Here is an 8,340-nt window from a genome sequence, read left to right as displayed (position 1 = left end):
TTGTTTATCCGGAGAAAGAGAGCGAGACTCGCAGTATTAATTTGCGAAAGCGGCTCGCTGCAGAACTAGTGTTTATTCCCGGCGAGCGCCGTTATGAGGCGCACACCGCTTAACGCGCGAGAGAACTCTGCCTCTCCCAGTCATGAGATAGATGTGACTCGCATGCAACTTCAAAGAGAACGCCCACACCGCGTCAATAATATGCGTTCAACTTGTCGATGTATCTGGTATTCTTGCGATTCACATACCGACACGCAGTTTGCTGCGGTCTTCATCGACCCACGAGCCGAGTGATCCCCCGTTAAGAGTTGTGTATTTGCCATTTGGTCTTTTTGCGACTAACCATCACAGGTCGAGTCTCAATGAAAGGGTTTGACAGACATAGCCCAAGTTTGTGGTTTGGGTTTGGCCGGACGGCTTGTTGTTGTTTTTTGACACTTGAATTTCACTCTTTTTGGGTCAAGAGGCTTATTCGCCGGTAGTAAGGAACGGACGGGCAGCCGTCCAAAGCCCCGTCCGTCCTCCTCCTCCGGTCTTCGCGCTCTCGCCCGAGTGTGGTCCACCTACAGCGTGGTGGTACCTATTTTTGGTGCGGGGGCCGGGATTGTCCTCTTTCGCTGCTGGAGTTGCCAGAGCAGAGCCCGAGACCGCCCAAATCAGGAGAGTAGTAGTAGTTTTAAGAGCGCCCCGTTCTCTTTCTCTCTGTTAATGATCCTTCCGCAGGTTCACCTACGGAAACCTTGTTACGACTTTTACTTCCTCTAAATGATCAAGTTTGGACATCTTTCCGTCAGCTCGAGGCGACGACCCCAGAAAACCCTCGCGGGCAACGGGGCCGACAATCCAAGAGCGCCAGTCCGAAGGCCTCACTAAATCATTCAATCGGTAGTAGCGACGGGCGGTGTGTACAAAGGGCAGGGACGTAGTCAGCGCAAGCTGATGACTTGCACTTACTGGGAATTCCTCGTTCATGGGAAACAATTGCAAGCCCCAATCCCTATCAAGAAAGGCTTTGAACGGGTTACCCGCTCCTCTCGGGGGAAAACTCGTTGATCCCTTCAGTGTAGCGCGCGGCCCAGAACATCTAAGGGCATCACAGACCTGTTATTGCTCAATCTCGTGCGGCTAGAATTGCCGCTTATCCTCTAAGAAGAAGTTGCGAACTGGACACCATTTTCTGGAGATCCGTCGACTACTTAGTAGGCCAGAGTCTCGTTCGTTATCGGAATTAACCAGACAAATCGCTCCACCAACTAAGAACGGCCATGCACCACCACCCACCGAATCGAGAAAGAGCTCTCAATCTGTCAATCCTTCCGGTGTCTGGGCCTGGTGAGGTTTCCCGTGTTGAGTCAAATTAAGCCGCAGGCTCCACTCCTGGTGGTGCCCTTCCGTCAATTCCTTTAAGTTTCAGCTTTGCAACCATACTTCCCCGGAACCCAAAGACTTTGGTTTCGGAAGCTGCCCGCCGGGTCATGGGAATAACGCCGGCGGATCGCTAGTTGGCATCGTTTATGGTTAGAACTAGGGCGGTATCTGATCGCCTTCGAACCTCTAACTTTCGTTCTTGATTAATGAAAACATCCTTGGCAAATGCTTGCAGTAGTTCGTCTTGCGACGGTCCAAGAATTTCACCTCTAGCGTCGCAATACGAATGCCCCCGCCTGTTCCGATTAGTCATTACTCTGGTTCCGAAAACCAACAAAATAGAACCGAGGTCCTATTCCATTATTCCATGCATCACCATTCGGGCCATTCAAATAGCCTGCTCTGAGCACTCTAATTTTTTCAAAGTAAATCCGGCCACTCGGGACACTCGACAAAGAGCATCCTGCGAGCCGGCGGGCGGCTGTTCGAGCGTGACAGTAAACACCGGCGGTGCACCGTCAGTCCGGAACTGAGATCCAACTACGAGCTTTTTAACCGCAACAACTTTAATATACGCTATTGGAGCTGGAATTACCGCGGCTGCTGGCACCAGACTTGCCCTCCAATGGATACTCGTTAAAGGATTTAAAGTGTACTCATTCCGATTGCGAGGCCTCGGATGAGACTCACATCGTTATTTTTCGTCACTACCCCCGTGCCGGGAGTGGGTAATTTGCGTGCCTGCTGCCTTCCTTAGATGTGGTAGCCGTTTCTCAGGCTCCCTCTCCGGAATCGAACCCTGATTCCCCGTTACCCGTTATAGCCATTGTAGGCGCATAACCTACAATCGAAAGCTGATAAGGCAGACACTTGAAAGAAGCGGCGCCGGTGCGGAGACCGTGCGCTCAGCCCGAAGTTATTCAGATTCACCACAGGTGGGTTACGGACCGGGGCCCGACCAGTTTTGAACTAATAAAAGCGCTCTTCCCTTGCGGTCAGAGACCAATTGCATGTATTAGCTCTAGAATTGCCACAGTTATCCAAGTAAGTGGGTTTACAGATCCAATGAAACATAGCTGATTTAATGAGCCATTCGCGGTTTCGCCTTAAATCGGCTTGTACTTACACATGCATGGCTTAATCTTTGAGACAAGCATATGACTACTGGCAGGATCAACCAGGTAGCTGCTGCTGTTGGCGGCGCCTATCACGGCGGCCAAAATAGTGAGATTGAGAGAGAGGCAGAAGACATTGGGCGAGGGACCGCACGTTGGCCTTAGAGAAATAGCAAACCAGATGATCAGATCTAACTGCACCTTCTCTTGCTATCCTCGGCGCCGGCAGCGCCACCGTGTGTGCCAATCTCCTCCCTTATCCGCTCCTCTTTGCCCCAGCTCCAGCGAGGCAGCCGACATTGGGCGAGGGACCGCACGTTGGCGAATCTCCTCCCTTATCCGCTCCTCTTCTCTTTGCCCCAGCGAGGCAGAAGACATTGGGCGAGGGACCGCACGTTGGCCTTAGAGAAATAGCAAACCAGATGATCAGATCAAACTGCACCTTCTCTCGCTATCCTCGGCGCCGGCAGCGCCACCGTGTGTGCCAATCTCCTCCCTTATCCTCTCCTCTTCTCTTTGCCCCAGCGAGGCAGCCGACATTGGGCGAGGGACCGCACGTTGGCCTTAGAGAAATAGCAAACCAGATGATCAGATCAAACTGCACCTTCTCTCGCTATCCTCGGCGCCGGCAGCGCCACCGTGTGTGCCAATCTCCTCCCTTATCCGCTCCTCTCCTCTTTACCCAGCTCCAGCGAGGCAGCCGACATTGGGCGAGGGACCGCACGTTGGCCAATCTCCTCCCTTATCCGCTCCTCTTCTCTTCTCTTTGCCCCAGCGAGGCATAAGACATTGGCCCATCTCCTCCTCTCTCTCTTTCTCTTACTGTTTGTGGGGACGTGGGCTCATGAGCGCCATCGTCGCCCAATATTGGTTAGGTTGTGTATTTCACGGGTGGGAACCGCCATCATCGTTGTTAGGTGATGGGGTAACCCAACGTGTGCTTTGACGAGTTTTGGCTGCTAAACTCTCTTTTTAGTATACTCGGCTCCCAGACTGCGCCCTGGTCGTGTTGAACCATGAGCGTTGTCTATGCACATTTAGGGTAGCCGTTTGCGCGTGGAATAGTGCAATGAATCTCGGTCAAGAGACGGTTGGGCGCTGCATTGAAGGCCGGCACAGACGCGAAGACGGGTTGATCAGCCAACGCAAGTCCGCTAAGTTGGGCAGACAGCACAAGTCCGCTAAGTTGGGCAGACAGCAAGGCGAAGGGGAGCCCGGACTGAAAGGCCGCAGCATATGCTGTGAAGGAAACTAGTAGGGTGGCGACGTGTGCGCCGAGAGAGAGACGGGGTAAATAATGTCCAAACGGAAGAGAGACCTGGCAAGTGTAATTGATAGAGCGCGAGCCTACTCGCCATAAGCCCGCTCCACTGCCATTCCTCTGATCCAATGAGACTAAAATCTCTCTCCTTCTGCTCCAGCCATTGCATGGCAGGGAAGCGACGGCAATTTTGGTTGTTGTTTTGAATGCCGCGCTTTGCTTCACAGAGGCGCTCCGCTGGGGGGCGGAAGATATTTCACACCGAATATGTGTGTGAAGGCACCCTCTCCCCTTAATATAGTGAAATAGTGCAATCCAGCATACAAGGTCGGACGATAGGACATTCACCGTACCGCACCTCGAGAGTGGATGTTGTTTGTTGGGTAAGGTTAAAACCGGACTGTTCGCAGACAGCCGAATAACCCGGTTCCGGACTAATTGGTGGATGCAACATCATGATGCTGCTGCTGCTGCTGTCGCGGAAACCGCAGTGGCGACGTGAGAGAGTAATAATGTTCAATAGGGAGAGCGACCTGGCTAGTGTAATTGATAGATCGCGAGCCTACTCGCCATTAGCCCGCTCCACTGCCATTCCTCTGACCCAATGAGACTATTCTCTCTCTCGCTCTCCTTCTGCTCCAGCCATTGCAGGGCAGGGAGAGGAAATCGACGGCAATTTTGGTTGTTGTTTTTGAATGCCGCGTTTTGCTTCGCAGAGGCGCCGAAGCGCTCCGCTGGGGGGCGGAAGATATTTCACATCGAATATGTGTGTGAAGGCACCCTCTCCCCTTAATATAGTGAAATAGTGCAATCCAGCATACAAGAGCGGACGATAGGACAGTCACCGTACCGCACCTCGAGAGTGGAAGTTGTTTGATCGTTTGTTAGGCAAGGTTAAAACCTGACTGTTCGCGAACAGCCGAATAACCCGGTTCCGGACTTACAATAGACGCAACATCATGATGCTGCTGCTGTCGCGGAAACCGTGGTGGCGACGTGCGCGCCGAGAGAGTAATAATGTTCAATTGGGAGACAGACCTGGCTAGTGAAATTCATAGATCGCGCTCCACTGCCATTCCTCTGACCCCATGAGACTATTTTCTCTCTCTCTCTCTTCTTCTTCTGCTGCTGCTGCTGCTCCAGCCATTGCAGGGCAGGGAAGGGAAAGCGACGGCAACTTTGGTTGTTGTTTTTGAATGCCGCGCCGAGAGGCGCGCGCTCGCTGGGGGGCGGAAGATATTCCACACCGAATAGGTGTGTGAAGGCACCCTCTCTTAATATAGTGAAATAGTGCAATCCAGCATACAAGAGCGACGATAGGACAGTCACCGCATCGCACCTCGAGAGTGGAAGTTGTTTGATCGTTTGTTAGCAAGGTTAAAACCCGACTGTTCGCGAACAGCGAATAACCCGGTTCCGGACTTTACAATAGACGCAACATCATGATGCTGCTGCTGTCGCGAAACCGTGGTGGCGACGTGTGCGCCGAGAGTAATAATGTTCAATTGGGAGACAGACCTGGCTAGTGAAATTCATAGATCGCGCTCCACTGCCATTCCTCTGACCCCATGAGACTATTTTCTCTCTCTTCTGCTGCTGCTGCCAGCCATTGCAGGGCAGGGAAGGAAAGCGACGGCAACTTTGGTTGTTGTTTTTGAATGCCGCGCTTTTAGAGAGGCGGCGCCCGCTGGGGGGGAAGATATTCCACACCGAATAGGTGTGTGAAGGCACCTTCCCTTAATATAGTGAAATAGTGCAATCCAGCATACAAGAGACGATAGGACAGTCACCGTACCGCCTCGAGTGGAAGTTGTTTGATCGTTTGTTAGGCAAGGTTAAAACCCGACTGTTCGCGAAGCGAATAACCCGGTTCCGGATTACAATAGACGCAACATCATGATGCTGCTGTCGCGAAACCGTGGTGGCGACGTGTGCGCGAGAGAGTAATAATGTTCAATTGGGAGACAGACCTGGCTAGTGAAATTATAGATCGCGCTCCACTGCCATTCCTCTGACCCCATGAGACTATTTTCTCTCTCTCTTCTGCTGCTGCTCCAGCCATTGCAGGGCAGGGAAGGAAAGCGACGGCAATTTTGGTTGTTGTTTTTGAATGTCATGCTTATATTTCGCAGAGTCGACCTCTCGATTGACTTTTGATTTGTCTCCTATCTGTGTGCAAGTTTCTGTAGTATAGCTATTAAATCGACTCTGATTGATTCTTGACTGTCTCCTATCTGTGCAAGTTTCAGTATGCTATCAACCGACCTCGATTGACTTTGACGGGTCTCCCATTCGGTGCAAGTTTCTGTAGTATGTTATTAACCGACCCCCGATTGACTTTTTGACGGTCTCCCCATTCGGGTGTGCAAGTTTCTGTAGTATGCTATTAAATCGACCTCATTGATTCTTGACTGTCTCCTCATTCAAACAAGTTTCAGTATGCTATCAAATCGACCCTCGATTGACTTTTGACGGTCTCCCATTCGGTGTGCAAGTTTTGTAGTATGCTATTAAATCGACCCTCGATTGACTTTGACGGTCTCTCCATTCGGTGTGCAAGTTTCTGTAGTATGTTATTGAATCGAATTTTATTGACTTTTGACTGTCTCCCACCCGGTGCAAGTTTCTGTAGTATGCTATTAAATCGACCCTCGATTGACTTTTCACTGTCTCCCATTCGTGTAAGTTCTGTAGTATGCTAATAAATCGACCCCCATTGACTTTGACGGTCTCCTATCTGCGTGCAAGTTCCTAGTATGCTATCAACCGACCCCGATTCACTTTGACGGTCTCCCATTCGGTGTATGTAGTATATCATAACCGACCCCTACCATTACAAAAAACCACCAACAACGACCTTTCATCACCGCCTCCCACCGTGTGTGCACACGACATTTCCTATAGTATGCTACCAAATCAACCCCATTGACTCGACTGTCTCCCCATTCGGTGCAAGTTTCTTAGTATGCTATCAAATCGACCCCCGATTGACTTTGACGGCTCCCATTCCTGTGCAAGTTTCTGTAGTATGTTATCAAATCGACCCCCGATTGACTTTTTGTCTCCGTATTCGGGTGTGCGTTTCTGTAGTATGTTATCAAATCGACCCCCGATTGACTTTTGACGGTCTCCTATCTGCAAAGTTTGCAGTATGTTATTAAATCGACCCCCGATTGACTTCTTCTTGACGGTTCTATCTGCAGGTGTGCAAGTTTCTGTAGTATGTTACAAATCGACCCCTGATTGACTTTTGACTGTCTCCTATTCGGGCAGGTGTGTGTGCAAGTTTCGTAGTATGTTATCAAATCAACCCCCATTGACTTTGACGGCTCCCATTCAAAAAAAAGTTTCTGTAGTATGCTATTAAACCGACCCCCAGATTGATTTTTAACTATTCCATCCGGTAAAAGTTTCTAGTAGTAGTTATCAACCAATCGACATTGATTAACTTCAGACTGTTAAAACACTATTCGACGGTCTGACCAAAAAGTTTGTAGTATATTATAACCGACCCCGATTGATTTACCCCACAAACACCCAACAATTTTGGACGGTCTCCCATTCAAAAAGTTTCTAGTATATAAACCTAACCCCGACTACTTTGAGACTCCCATTCGTGTGCAAAATAGTAGCTAATAAATCAGACCCCGATTGACTTTTGACTGCGCAGTATCAAATCGACCGATTGACTTTGACGGTCTCCATTCGCAAGTTTTGTATGCTATAAACCGACCCATTGATTTGACCATCACCTGCGTTTTCAGTATGCTATTAAATCGACCCCGATTGACTTGACTGTTCCCCATTCGGTGTGCAAGTTTCTGCAGTATGATTAACCGACCGATTGACATCACCGTTCTCAGTGCAAGTTTCTGTAGTATGCTATCAAATCGACTCTGATTGATTTTGACGGTCTCCCCATTCGGTGCAAGTTTACTAGTATGCTATTAAACCTGACCCTCGATTGACTCTTGACGGTCTCCCCATTCAGTGTGCGTTTCCTGTGGTATGCTATCAAATCGATCCCCCAATTGACTTTGACCGGTCTCCCACTGCAGCTTGTAGTATATCAACCGACATTTATTGACTCTGACGGTGTCCCATCCGGTGTGCAAGTCAATACATTAAATCAACCCCGATTGACTTCTGACGGTCTCCCCATCAAAGCTTGTAGCTATCAACCGATCCCGATTGACTTTGACGGTTCCCACTGGGTGTGCAATTTTCAGTATGTTACAAATCGACCCTCATTGACTTTTACCGGTCTCCCCATTCGGGTGCAAGTTTCAGTATGTTATTAAATCGACCCTCGATGACTTTTGACGGCTCCCCATATCTGCGCAAGTTTTGTATATTACTAAATCACCCACTGACACTTTTTGACTGTCTCCCCATTCGCGTGCTGTAGTATACACAAATCGACCCCCGATTGACTTTTGACGGTCTCTATTCGGGTGCAAGTTTCGTATGTTATCAACCGACTCCATTGATTTTGACGCCTCCCACTGTGCAAGTTTCTGTAGTATATTAAATCGACCCTGATTGACTTTCACTGTCTCCTATCTGCAAAAAGTTCTCTTTGGTAAGCATGAGTTA

General features: G+C 49.6%; 1 non-coding gene across 1 annotated transcript; it reads right to left on the bottom strand.

Moving 5' to 3' along the window:
• Positions 1-706: 706 nt before the first annotated feature.
• LOC121855114 lies at positions 707-2,552 on the bottom strand. Its single transcript, XR_006086717.1, has one exon. It is a non-coding gene; the product is annotated as a small subunit ribosomal RNA (ribosomal RNA).
• Positions 2,553-8,340: the final 5,788 nt, after the last annotated feature.

The sequence above is a fragment of the Homarus americanus genome, unplaced genomic scaffold, assembly GCF_018991925.1.
Source record: "Homarus americanus isolate GMGI-L3 unplaced genomic scaffold, GMGI_Hamer_2.0 scaffold2408, whole genome shotgun sequence".
NCBI classification, from domain to species: Eukaryota; Metazoa; Arthropoda; class Malacostraca; order Decapoda; family Nephropidae; genus Homarus; species Homarus americanus.
The sequence above is the reverse complement of the archived record's forward strand: the minus strand, read 5'-3'. Positions and strand labels throughout refer to the sequence as shown.